The following is a 14,902-nucleotide window of genomic DNA, read 5'->3' as shown; positions in this document are numbered from 1 at the left end:
ATCTCGGATAAAACGAGATATTTGCTCTTCTTAGGATTACCGACGAGGGGTAATGCTAAGGATCGGGTACGGGTGATGTAGATCTGACGAATAAACTCTCGTGCGTTGAAGTGTTCGATCACTCTTCACTCCGGCAGGGCTTCGCCTCTTCTCCAAAATTCCAGATCTCAAAAAATAAGGCCTAAGGCTTGTATTTAGAGGCTTGAGAGGATAACGGAGCGGTTAAAACGGGCTAAAGGTGTCTTTCAAAATCCGGGACACCCTTGGGGTGTCTCACAAAACCCGAGACACCCTTGGGGTGTCTCGGAAAATCCGAGACACCCCTGGGGTGTCTCGGAAAATCCGAGACACCCCTGGGGTGTCTCAGAAAATCTAAGACACCCCTGGGGTGTCTCGCATTAACCGAGACGCTCCGTTGAGGTGCATTTGTCCATTTCGGCTGTAAATTCTTCGTCCGAACTCGGATTTTAGTGATTCGAAGTGCGTTGGAAGTCCGACGAAGAGTTCTATCAGTTCCAATGGTTGGATTATCTGTAGAACGAACGAGACACGAAGGGCGTTGTTCTTTTTGTAACATCGCGGGGCTCTCGATTAGCTCGTGCCTTCGTTATCCCGAAATTCTGTCAGCTCACGTAGTTCGTCAGTTCACTTCAATCGTTCACCGACATCAATCGAACTCCTGTGGATCGGATAGTGACGTTCATCGTCGTTCTTTAACACTGAGCTGTTCGTGGAGACCTATGGGCAATTTTCGATGCCTACAGATACCCCCTCCAAAGCGTTCCAGACTCGTTTCTTTTATAGAAGAGGCTGGAATACTTTAGATGTGATTGGTCCAACCTTCAGTCGGCGTAAAGGACCTGTAGTTAGCTTCAACTCTTGACTCCTCCGATTTTCGGTCTATTCGATGCTTTGACGAATAACCGAAGTTCTTCCGGCGCTGCGTTTATCGCCTGGCCGTCGTCGGAGTCTCGAGTCTACCACCAGTGAGTTGAGTTTGGCTCGTGTCATTGAGTTGACTTTGAATTGGCTATCTCTGTCACATCGTGCTGACTTAGGGTTTCAGATCACCGTATGTTGACTTTCGTCGCAACGCATTGACTGGCGTTGACCTAGAGTTACGCGTTGACCGGCGTTGACCCTAGGGTTTTGAACGTCGAATGTTGACTTTTTATCACAACGCGTTGACTAGCGTTGACCTAGGGTTACGCGTTGACCGGCGGCGTTGACCCTAGGGTTTTGAGATCACCGTATGTTGATTTTCGTCGCAACGCATTGACTGGCGTTGACCTAGAGTTACGCGTTGACCGGCGTTGACCCTAGGGTTTTGAATCGTCGAACGTTGACTTTTTGTCGCAACGCGTTGACTGGCGTTGACCTAGGGTTACGCGTTGACCGGCGTTGATCCTAGGGTTTTGAATCGTCGAACGTTGACTTTTTGTCGCAACGCGTTGACTGGCGTTGACCTAGGGTTACGCGTTGATCGGCGTTGACCCGAGGGTTTCGAACATCGAATGTTGACTTTTTGTCGCAACGCGCTGAATGGCGTTGACCTAGGGTTACGCGTTGACCGGCGTTGACCCGAGGGTTTCGAACATCGAATGTTGACTTTTTGTCGTAACGCGCTGAATGGCGTTGACCTAGGGTTACGCGTGGACCGGCGTTGACCCGAGGGTTTCGAACATCGAATGTTGACTTTTTGTCGCAACGCGCTGAATGGCGTTGACCTAGGGTTACGCGTTGACCGGCGTTGACCCTAGGGTTTCGAACGTCGAACGTTGACTTTCGTTGACCGGCGTTGACCCTAGGGTTTCGAACGTCGAACGTTGACTTTTTGTCGCAACGCGTTGACTGGCATTGACCTAGAGTTACGCGTTGACCGGCGTTGACCCTAGGGTTTTGGATCGTTCGGCGTTGATTAGTGTGGATTTTGTTGAAATATCCAACAACCGGCGAAAAATAGGCAAATTCGGACTTCAAAAAGGGTTCGGGGGGGTCAAAATTGGGTTAAGACACCCAAGGGGTGTCCCAACAAAACCGAGCACCCCCCCCCTTTTTTTCCTTTTGTTGTTGTTTCCCTCCTTAGCTTTCTTCCTTATTTTGATTTTGTTTCCCTTTTTGTTTTCCCTCTCTTTCCATATTTTCAAAAGAAAATCCTTTCCTTTTTAAAACTCTTTCTTCTTCCTTGCCTTATCCTTCCACCATTGTTCTTTACCTTCCAAGAACTCTAAACCCATAAACTTCATACAAAATTTTCGGATTTTGTGTTCACCCTTGGCCGAAATTTTCTCCTTTCAAGCTAGGGTTCCTCCTTCATCCTCAAGTTCAAACTCTTGATTTGGGTAAGTTTTCTTTCAAAGCTTTCCTCCTTTTCAAGAAAGATTGTAGCTTTATGTTTGTGATGGGGGTATGCTATTTATTCATATGCAAAGATCACAACTTTTTGTTCTCATGAGTTAAAAGATAAGCTCTTTGATGATGGGTTGTGGATGCACAAAGCTTTGGGGGGTTTTATGCAAAATTTGCAATGGGGCCAAAATTTGGGGGACTTTTATGCAAAATAGGACTGAAATTCGTAGGGGCTTTTATGCGAAATGGGACTGAAATTTTGAGGCTTGGATGTTTGACACAATTGGCCACAACTTTGAGGTATGCTTCATGCAAAGAGATCACAAATTGTTGAGGGTTTATTTGCAAAATCGCCAATAAATGTTTTAGAGGGACTTATTTGCAAAAAGGGTAGAAAATTCAAGGCTGAAAACCAAGAGGTTTAGACTACAAAACCACGATCAAAGTTTTAAGAAGGATATGTGGGTGTTAAATTGAAATTTGTGAAGGAGTCTATATGTAAAATTGGCTAAATTCTACAAAAGGGCTTATTTGCAAAATTAACCAAAATTGTGGGGTATCGGGGGTGCTATATGATCAGATATGATGACCATGACCCAACTCGAGCGTGTCCTTGACCTAAATTTAGCCTTGAACACGAGGGGTATTTTGGGTATTTCACCAAAATTCACCGCAAAATGACAATCATTGTCCAGCATGCACGAAATTTGTAGGTTTAATTAGACTTCAACTATAAAATCCTATTTATTCATAGGACTTTAGCTCAAGTTCTTAATTTCCCTTTTATATTTCGTGTATTCATATTTTAGATTGTATCTGACTTGCTGCTTTTCATCGCAGGTTTTCGATGCCTCTACGTCGATCTCGACCTCCTAGGAGTCGCTCCCGTTCACAGCCTAGCGAGGAAGAAGTTCCTACAGCGTCCTCCCCTCCAGCGGCATCCTTTTTTGAGGGTGAGAATCTTTATTTCTGTATCCCTGATTGATCCCTTCGCGGGTCATTAAGGAAGAACCGATCCCCTCTTTCGCGGAGGTTAAGGTTTCGGACTTGTTTTGCTTAGCCAATTCAAGTCTTCTGGTATATTGGGGCGATCTCGTGTCGTCTTACACTTTATAGGTCGGCGTACATTACCACGTTATCTATGTAGTGATGCATACCGTTCTTCCAGTGTAGGACACTCAAAATCGTCTCTCCAATTATCCCGTGAATGATTTTATCTCGCTTCTTTATCAGATGGATTTTCTGACTCCGTTCTTGTGTTTTGTTGCAGTCGAGTTCCCCTCGGGCAGCCTCCCTCACCATGCCCCTACTAGTTGTAGCAGGGAAGTTTTCTCTTCGGCTTCCATCAGGCAGGCCATTGGTCCACTTCCTCAGTTCGACAGAGACCGCTCCGACGAATCCTGTCGCTTGATACGGGATGGAGGGCGCCATTGCTTACGCCAGTTGATTACGGACGCCTCCTTCACTGCAGATTCTACTTCCACTCAAGCTTTAAAGAAGCCCGGTTTTCTGTTCGGGGATCACACTGAGGATCCAGCTACGTTGACTCTTACCGAGGAGCATTGGCTGAATCTTCACGAGGGGGCTCTCCTATACATTCCCTCCATTCCTCGTCAGTATTATTTCACTCATTTGGAGGGACAGGCTGTGGAGCGACAGATGTCTTGGCATCTTACCCATGATGCTGAGCGGGTCCAGTGTGGATATACTTCTCATCATAAGACTCCTGGTTCTGCCGGGTATCATTACATCCGCGGTCTTCGGCCAGGGATTACGGGTCTTAATACTGCACCCCCGGGCGAGGTATCAGCAGCTGCTCCTACCGTGAAGAACCGTCTGGCTCATCTTGGGAGGAGATTACCTCCACCAGATTATAGATGTTATGGTTGGGCTTTGTGGACACGCATGACCAGTTATGTCTTGGGACGCTGGGAGAAGGATTTGAAGAGCAGTGGATTGTATGCCCCTATTCGAGCCACCATGTATGGACTCCAGGTCAGCTGCCGCCATTTATTTGCATTGTTGGAGACATACATGCCCGACAGTAACACGTTCCTGACCAGCGGCGGAGAGTTGGGGTTGGCCTTACACGAGATGCATCAGGTTTCTGGTCTTCCGATGGGGGATTGTCCATACCAGGAGTGCTTTCCCTCGAACCAGCAGTTGGAGTGGTTGAAGAAGGATACTCCCGATATGCACGATACTCTTTGGGATCTCACCTGTCATTATCATACCTCCTTGATCCAGACTTCTCCTCCATCGAAGAGGAAAAAGCAGATCAGCTTGAAGCAGTTTGCTGTCTATTTGTTCCCGAATTTGGAGGGTGATTCCGGCGAGCCCCTTCGTGAGTTAGATGTCTTGACCCCTACCGCCGTTAATGAGTTGATGGAGAAGGCCGAGGCTCGTTCTTACACCATTGCCAGTGCTGAGGGAGCTTTTCCTGCAGGGACCAAGTTTCGTTCGTTCCTTCGCCGTGCACAGAAGTCCATTGAGCCCCGGACTCTACTAGCAGGCTATCTCGCTCTCTGGTTGAAGAAGTGCGTCGTTCCGTATCAGCAGTCAGACGCCTTACCTCTCGAGGTGCTCTTCCCTGCGGTCCAGCTAGCTTATGGGAGGGAGCTTTCCCTGCTCCCAGCCATGGTCGCTGATATTCATTGTGGGCTTAGGTATCTGGTCAGTAATTTTACACAGGTGGGTTCTGAACCGTCGACCAAGCTTATTTGTCCAAAGGTCGAGCTTCCTTATGCGTATCTGATGGCGTGGCTTGTTCTTCACCGCCCTGACTTGATGTCAGCGCCCAGCGTTGTTGATGTCCCCTTTCCTTTCGTGCAGCTGTTGGAGAGGAGTGGATGGCTCGGGAAGAAATTTAGCGATGCACAACGAGAGATTCAAGTTCGTAAGAGCTGGGAGTTCTTCAAGTGTTTTCCTCACTTTTCGGGTCGCTATGGTGATGTGCTGATTGATGAGGAGAAGCCCAGAACTAATCGGACTGCTCTCGACGTAGGTTGTTTCCGCTGGTTGGTGAACATCCGCGTCGGGTATCTTGTTCTTCGGGTGAAGAACCGCTGCCACATTGAGCCTTACCTTCCCTGTCGTTTTGCTCGTCAGTTCGGCTATGACCAACTATACGTTGGGAATCCGAGCCGTGGTTTGAAGGTTGAGGGAGGGTTTATTGACGGTGTACGAGCCTGGCTATGGACTATGGTGGGTTGTACCGGAGCCCACTTTGCTCTTCCTTCATATAGACGCCAGCCGATGATTACTTTCCTCAGTTGCAAGTGGTTCCTTTCCGCCAATGAATCCATAGATGTGAGGAGTCTTTCAGAGTTACAGTCTGAGCACTCGGTCCAGATCGCTATGATGGCTGCTGGTAAAGCCGAGCTTGCTCGGAAACAGAGGAAGAGGCATGCCAAACCTTCTTTCTCGGACAAAGATGATGAAGAGCTCCTTCCTACGGATGATGACGACGAGACTCCTGCTGAGGAATATGCGGATACAGATACAGACCAAGAAAAACTTGATGCAGGTTTGTCATACTCTTTGATCTTCTTTCTCAATTTCAATTGGTATCAACAAAATGTCTTATTCACCCGTCCTAACGAAATGACTCCTATCACCCCAGGTAGGACATCCGATGAGCACGAGTCGTTCGCTGCTCGTTACGCGAGACCCAGGCCTAGCGACAAAGCTCCTACACGGGTTGCAACACGTGGCAAGTCTACGCACGAATGACCCGTTGGTTCTACAAGGGCTGGTACTCCGAAGAAGAAGAAGACTGCTCATAAACCCCACGTCGGCCAGCGTCCCTATGGAGTGGATTTAGGAGACATCGCCGACGGAGAGGAAGGTAACATTTCGTCGTTTTCATTGCTTTAAGATATCTCACCTTCTGGGATTCGTAATCGTGTTTTATGTTCCAGGGTACTATGACGAGGGTGAGCTTCCACCGGACCTCGTATTCACTGATTCTGATAATATGGACAACTTCATGCAGCAAATGTGCGACGCCATTCGGGATGGTTCCCTGGGTATTGATACGAACCTTGACACCGTACGGGCTAATAGTGCCAAGTCCACCACTCTATGTCCAGGTATATCTAATTCCGATGATACCCTCATCGAGTAGCATTTGGCAGAGTTAGAGAAATCAGGATTCATTACTTTTTTTTTGCCTCGCATTCTTTTAGATTTCCTGAAGAACTCAAGCATGGATATTGGGGGACCAGGATTTTCTGTTCCGGCTGCAGGTACTTCTGAGCTTTTCCTTCTTTCCCATCTTCTTGTATATATATTCAACACTTAAATTATTCTACAGATGTCGTGATAGAAAAGCCAGTTGAGGATCAGACCTTTCATGATGTGGGCTTCGAGGAACGGAGGTGTGCCTCTGCACCAGGTTTCTCGGGACCCGACGCTGGATTATTTGCCGACATGTTGGCTGAACAAGCCACTAGAGGAACTGTGGGACCACCCTTTGAGAGTGATTCCTTCACAGGTATATATCTGATTCCCTTCATTTTGCCTGGTCTTTTATCTGACTAATGAAGGATTAATATTATAGTGCCAGACATTGGGACTAACCCAATATCGATTCCCGGCATATCTAGCTCACCTCAGAGTGACGGACTTGCAGGTATGCAGACGACCCTTGGATGTCGTGTTCCCTTTCATAGAGGGGTGTAATCATAGGACCAGCCACTGGGACTGATACCTTTATGACTTCTGGTATCCCTCTTGCATCTGAGGACGATAGACTTGCAGGTATGCATATGATCTCATCATCCCGATTTTCCTTATTTGTCTAAATTTTCATTTTGACTAATAAAGAAGTGTAACTATAGGACCAGCCGTTGTGCCTGATGCCACTACAGTTTCTGGGACTGATAGTTTGCCTGAGAGCGGTGTCTCCCCGCCACAGCCGAGAGGTATGACCGAGACTGCTCCTGCCTTTATCTCGGAGCCTGTCAGATCTCAGCCCGAGGGGGCCTCCGTTGACATTGGTATGTTCGGAATTTGCTTTTAAATTTCCTTATCGTATTCAATAATTTCTTAGCTTTCCATACTGTTGTTTGTAGGATCTCGGCCTTCTCCATATGATCACATCCTTGCCATCTTGTCTGATTCCGATCCTCGCAGAGACATATTCCGGATGGATCTCAACTCCTTCGTTGTCTTTTTTAACAGCATGATTGAGAAGGTTCTTCACCAAGGATATGGTTTTGATCAGTACAGACGTTCCCTTTCTCGCTACATGACGATGATCCGAGATGACGGATACTCGGAGTTAGCTGACTCTCTCGCTGCTGATTTTATTGTCCTGGAGTCTGAACTCCGGGAGTTGGAGGAGCTACAGACTAGCGGAGCTTCTTCTTTCGTGTCTTCTCAGCTGGAGAATAGGTTGTCGCAGTGGCATGATTTGAGATCTTCCATCGGTCATGAACTTCAGTCATACGAGCATTCCGTCGCACAGCTGATGGCTGGTATTGCCAGGAAGGATACTGACAGAGCCGAGTTACTCAATTCTTTGGGCTCTCAGCGTGAGGAGGTAGATAAATTGAGGAAGGCCTTGAAGCTTGCCGAGGAATCTGTTGGTATTATGGCGGAAGAGTTGGCTGGACTAGAGAGGTCTCGCGAGCAGATGCTTGAGAGATTAGGACCTACGCAGGCGAGATTGATGGAGCTGAAGAATGAAGCTGCGAGGATCTTGAGCAATTCTGAAGAATCCATCCGAGCTGACCTGCAAGTAGAACTAGAACAGAGTTATATAGACAAGCTTTCTAAGTTAAAATCTCATGTTCTTAGCCGCCGACTGTCTTCAGGATGATGAGCTTTTTATTGTATGCTTTAGCTTGATCTATTAATAGAAACTCAGCCTTTGATTCCTTTATGACTTTTCTTTATTTACTTTGAATTCAGCGATGATAAGATTTACAGGATTTTTGGCAAACCCCCAGCCATCAACGGGTTTGATATGTCTTTACCGATTACCGTTTGAATCGGACTAGCATGTGAATTATTAAAACCCGTCTCACATGTAACGTTGTGCTAAGAAAATCGTTTTTCTTAGGCTTGATGCTATGATTTTGAATACATAGGCTTAACCATTTTTTATAGGGAAAAGGTACCCCGCGCCGCATATTAGACGACGACTTATCCCTTCTTAGGCTTCGGGATAAAATTCCCCAGTTTTAGACCCTGGTGTCTTTTTCAATCGGCGAAAGACTAAACCGGCTATGTGTATTAGACATAGACTTTGGGATTTTTGGCAAACCCCCAGCCTTCAACGGGTTTGATGCGCCTTTACCGATTACCGTTTGGATCGGGCTAGCATGCGGATTGTCTAAATCCGCTCCGCATGTAACGTTGTGCTGAGAGAGTGAATTCTCTGAGACTTTGTGCTATGATGCCGAATACATAGGCTTCGCCTTTATTACGGGAACGGGCTACCCGGCAACACGTGTTAGGTGTTGACTCGTCCCTACTTAGGCTTCGGGATAAAATTCCCCAGGCTTAGACCTTGTTGTCTTTTTCAATCGGTGAAAGACTAAACCGGCAACGCGTGTTAGGCGTAGACTTATCTCTATTTAGGAGTTGAGATAAAATTCCCCATGCACAAAGTGCCCGGATTGGAAATTGAAAATTGTGTCCTTTATCAGAATAAAGACGGATTGGGAAACAGGATAGGAAGAATTTTATATTCTATCTCCCGGGACTGAAGAGGAAGAATTTTATATTCTATCTACAGTCGGAAAGGAAACTCAAGGTGGGATCTCCACCCCCCAGAATCCGAAAAGATGAAACTAAGAGTGGGATCTCCACTCCGAGAATCGGAAAAGTTCAAACGGCCCTAACTTTTATAGGATTGGTCATTTGAATCAAAAGAATCCCTCATTCATTGAGGAGAAAGCCCAATTTCGACCCTAACTTTTATAGGTTTGGTGGAAAAAAGGAACAAAGGCGGATTTTCATCTATCGAAAAGGAATGACTCGGTCTTAGTCCTAACTATTTGTAGGTTTGACTAAGTGAGATCGGGAACAATCCTAACTTTTATAGGTATGATTGTTCAAATTGAAAGTGGACCTCTCGTTCATGGAAAGAATCGAGAGAGGAACTTGGCTTTGGCCCTAACTTTTATAGGTTTGACCTGAAAGCAAAGAGAGTGGAATACAGGCAGCGATGAAAATGCCAACTCGTATTATCACCCAAAGGAGGACTTTAATGCTAGGTGATTAGGACCTAACATATCGAGTCTGAGAATTGCCAGTGACTGGCGGGTAGAAATTTTGGTGAATCCACTGTCGATTAATTTGAACAGCAGATGGCTTGGTGAGGAAAGATTAACTTATCAAAGGATTGGATCTCATCTCACAAACATAACTCATAAGAGTTAGAGAATTTTAATAATAATAAGAAACATTCCAAGATTCAGAGTTCGAACGCGGATTTCTTATTCATCACTTCTACAGTGACTGGGTTATCCCTAAGAACACCCCATGTGGTATTCTTCCGGGAACTTCACGATACATTAGTTATCCTGAAGATACTAAGGATAGTATTTTTTCAGGAACTTGCCATTTATCGGCATCATAAGCCGGTCGCCGTCCTTGGTGACTAGACGATATGCGCCACTCGAGTAGACTGTCTCTATTACGAATGGTCCCTCCCATTTGGGTTCAAATTTGCCCTTCTTTTTGGAGTTAAGGATCATAGGCCGCCTCTCAGCTAAAACCAAATCCCCTTCTTTGAAGCTTCGTTGTCGAACCTTCTTGTCGAAAGCTCGAGAGATTCTGGCTTGGTAAAATTCGATATGTTGTTGAGCTTCTAAACGCTTCTCATCTAGCCTTTCAAGTTCTTCAAGGCGCTTCTGATGTTGCTCTTCGGTCGTCATTTGAGTCGCGAGGGCAATTCGAAGTGACGGGATTTGAATCTCCAATGGAATAACAGCTTCACATCCGTATACCAGTGAATACGGGGTTGCTCCCGTGGGTGTACGCACCGTGGTCCGATAGGCCCATAGAGCCGCGCCAAGCTTGTCATCCCAATCTCGCTTATTAGTTTTCACGAGTTTTGATAAAATCTTTATGATAGTCTTATTGAAGGCTTCAGCCAGTCCATTCGCTGTGGGATTGTAAGCTGTCAAAGAGATGTCCTGAATTTTAAACTTTTCACAAAACCTGATGAAGGCGTTGCTGACGAATTAAGGACCGTTGTCATGTACGATTCGTCTTGGTACACCATGCCGGTAGATGATATGGTGCTTGATGAATGCAATGACATTGCGCGTTTTAACTTCTCTGAGTGGAACTGCCTCAGCTCATTTGAAGAAGTAGTCGGTAATCGCTAGGATGAACCGGTCACCTTTGACTGACGGGGGATTTATAGGACCAACAATGTCCATTCCCCAGGTCTCAAACGGCCATGACGTAACCGAAGGATGCAGATGCTCCGGAGGTTGATGCATATAATTCGCATGTATTTGACATGCATCACACTTTCGGGCATACGCGATTGCATCACTCATCATGGAAGGCCAAAAATATCCCATTCTTCTGATGCGGTCATAAAGTTTGGGACCAGGTTGGTGTGCACCACACTCTCCTTCATGTGCTTCTCTAAGGACTTCCTCAGCTTCTTTAGTCGATAAGCAGCGTGCCAGCAATCCATCATACCCCCTGCGGTATAGCGTTCGATTCTCCGTATTATAGTAGAATCTTGGTGCCCTTCGTCGGATTGACTCTCTTTCCTTCATATCCTCTGGTAGGATTCCATGCAGGACGTAATCGATGATGGGGAAACGCCAATCTCGGGGTTCAAACTCAATTTGGGTTTAGTGTGTTTCCTTAATCTCTTCTTCTTCGCTATCTTCATTGTAGATCGGCACTAGGAGTTGGTGAGTTCTCACTGTAACAAACTATTCTGTTTCAGGAGGTTGTGCCAGAGATACGGCCAATGCGGCTAACGCATCTGCGTAAGTGTTCTGTAGCCGTGGAATATGTTCGATAAAGAATCCTTCGAATGATTCTGCCATCTCCACCGCCATCTTATGGTATGGTATTAAATCTTGGCTTTGGACCTCGTACTCTCCCTGAACTTGTTTAACTATCAGTTGAGAATCGCCGAAGGCTTCGAGGTACTCAACCCCTAGTTCTTTGGCGAAACTGAGTCCTATGAGTAATGCATTATATTCGGCTACATTATTTGAGCACGGTTCCGTCAACGAGTAAGCTCGAGGCATCACGTGCTTTCCTGGGGGAAACTAAGACAACTCCAACTCCGGAAGAAATCTTAGAACTTCCAGGAGCACTTGCTACATTAGTTGCTCGTGAAGCGCCATCGAAGTACAAACGCCATACTTGCTGGTGCGAAGTTCCGTTTACTTCGTGGGTTTCATCGGGTAGATCGTCATATATCTCAGCGGTGTCCGTAGTTGGATAAGCTGCCAGGAGATCATAGATGGCCTGTCCTTTTACTGACTTCTATTGTTTAAAATGTAAGTCATATTGGGACAAGAGTAAGGCCCATTTCGCTAACCGCCAATTCATGGAAGCTGGTTGAGTCATGAATATCCAGACTGGGTTAACCTTAGAGATAACATAAATGGTCTGTCCGACCAGATAATGCCGCATCTTCTGAATAGCGAACACTAAAACGAGGCATCAGCGTCTACCATGGTTCGGCTCAAGTAATACACTGCCTGCTCGTGACCGTTATCGTCATCTTGTGTGAGTAATGCACTTAATGAGTGGCTTGTCGCCTTGACATAAATCAAGAACGGTTTGCCTGATTTCGGTGCGACGAGTACAGGAGGTTTTGAGAGATATTCTTTAATACTCTCGAATGCCTTTTGACAAGCGTCGCCCCATACGAATGACACGCCCTTCTTCGTGAGTTTGGAGAATGGTTGGCATTTTCCTGAGAGGTTCGAGATGAACCGACGGATATAAGCTAACCGCCCTTGCAATCCTCTGAGCTCCTTGAGGTTTCTTGGAGGTTGCAATTCATTAATTTCCTTTACTTTATCAGGGTCGATGTGAATACCTTTGGTAGTGACGAACAATCCCAGGAATTTACCACTGGACATTCCGAGGAAAGACTTGGTAGGATTCATCTTCAATTGATGGGCTCGCATCAGGTCGAACATGGTCTTCAAGTCTTTAATGTGATCCTTCTTATCACGACTTTTCACAACCAAATCATCCATGTAGCACTCGACTGTCTTCCGAAGATGCTCCTGAAAAATCTTCGACATGGCTCTCAGGTATGTGGCACCTGCGTTTTTTAAACCGAAGGGCATGACCGTGTAGCAGAAAACCCCAAGGGGTGTTCTAAACGCGGTATGCTTTTCGTCATCTGGATGCATCTTTATTTGATTATAACCAGAGAAACCATCCATAAAAAACATCCTCTCGAATCCGCACGTATTGTCGATGATGACATCTGTGATGGGAAGGGGGAAATCATCTTTTGGGCAGGCAGCGTTGAGGTCTCTAAAGTCGATATAAATCTTAATATTGAGGCGATGCACAGCTACGTTTGGATCGAGCCCCGGCATATCTTCATAATTCCAGGCGAACACATCGATGTACTCCCTGATAAGAGAGATTAACTCTTCTTTCTCTTCCGGCGGGAGGCTGTCGCTAATGAATATAGGCTTCGGATTATCTTCGCTACCCATATTTACCTGGAGTACTTGATCCTTGGTAGGAGGTTCTCTTTGTTCGAACCTATCACCATACTGCATGTTTAGGTGATGAACCCAAGGATCTTCCCATGTCGGCATCTGGTCGTCTTCCTCTATGGTGGTAGGATCGACCGTAACCATATTCGACATCAACTTTTTGAACATCTCACCGATACTACTATCGGAATCCCAAGCTGAAGAGTCAGAAGAATATCTACTTCTAGCTTTGTTAGCAATTTGATCGATGATTTGCCAGCAACACTCATCGTCGGATGAGGAGACATAACCCAGACCTCTTTTGTAGCGATAATAATCATCGGGTTTTCCCTTTGGTACATAGGCCATCCGAGGTGGAACTCGCGGACCTCGACCAAAGCAAAGACCCTCTCCGAATGTGAAGTCATATCCATACTTCTCCATTAGATCGCGCACTTTTGCGTCATACCTGAATAAGTGAGGAGCAGGTTTATCATCATCATCATCTTCCTCTTCTAAGAAGTGATCGGGTATTGGAGCTTCTTTTCCTTTGCCGTAGACGACTTCTTTTCCACCCCCTATCCCCGCGGGGATGACAAGTGTCGCTCCGCATGGATCTTGTACCTGTTTTTTCGTCATACAAAATGATTGAAGAGGTATATACAAATCAGGGTTATCATAAAGCTTTTTAGTGACATTATCAAGACACATCGAGTACTCTAAATCATCATTTATTGATAGTTCTTCGGCAAGTTGCCAATTACAACTACTTTCCGATGATTTATCATCGTCAAGATTGATTACAATGGGTACAATGTCATTAAGTACAAAACCACCATCATAATCAAACCCAGCTTCGGTATCAGCTTCATCTCCGCTGTCCGTTCCTTGGGCCGGTGATTCAGTATCGGATTCAGCACCGTATAGAAGGGAATCGGTGAAATAGTTCTCCAATCCCTTAAACGGTTGCCTATCCGCGACCACCGTCTTGACTTCATTATTTGAGTCCACGTACTTGTGCCGGTGGAGGCTAGCTTGCTAGTCGGAATTCTGAGATGATGCATCAGTCGGAATGGCATGATGCTAACAGCAGAACCCGGATCAACTTGGATCCGGTTGACCATGCTGGAGCTAATGTGCCCGGTGAAATACAAAGGCCGATCATGCTTTGAGTTCTTTGTCTGCATGTCTTCTTTGGTAAAAAAGATACAAGGAAAATGATGCGTCGCGAGATTGCAGTGTTGAGATGACGGCTCTGGTCCTTCAGGAGATGGCTTGATTCGAGTCAAGAAAGCTTCAGAGTCGCTCAAGGCCTCTTGTAATGCTTTCCTCGTATCCTTTGAAAGACGCAACAGCTCGTATAGGGTTATCCTAGCCGGGATATTGGCCAACTACGCCATGATGTCAAAATGGGGCGGAGAGCTTGCATTTCCCGGTTTGTCTCTCCCAATCGGATGATTGAATCGAGACTGCCTCGGGTTTTGGGTTTCTTGGTGTAGAGGCTCTTTCCCCTTCTCTTTTTGGACTTTCGCCGTAGCTACAGGTGCTAGGGGAGTTGCGACAATTCCCAATTCTGCCAGCGTCTTTGAGGGAACGATTTTGTTTGGTCCCAGTTGCTCAGAAACATCCGGATATTTGTAGTGATATTCATTCCCGCTCCGTGTTACAAAGGCCTCCTATTCGTCTTCAGAAAGCGGGAAGGCTGGGATTTCCTCGTCGTCTTTTCCTGGAATAGCAAAAGCTCCATAACAAGACTTACCTTTTCCCTTCGGCCTTTTCTTGGAAGAGGCTCCAATCCATTGTTCATCTCCAATCAAATCTGGATGAACCCAAAGAATCTCACCATTCGGGTCTGTGTGTGGTACAAGTCCCTTCTGGCGCTGCCTGTGAGGATC

This window comes from Asparagus officinalis, chromosome 5 (genome assembly GCF_001876935.1).
Source record: "Asparagus officinalis chromosome 5, Aspof.V1, whole genome shotgun sequence".
NCBI classification, from domain to species: Eukaryota; Viridiplantae; Streptophyta; class Magnoliopsida; order Asparagales; family Asparagaceae; genus Asparagus; species Asparagus officinalis.
This window is presented reverse-complemented; position numbering follows the sequence as displayed.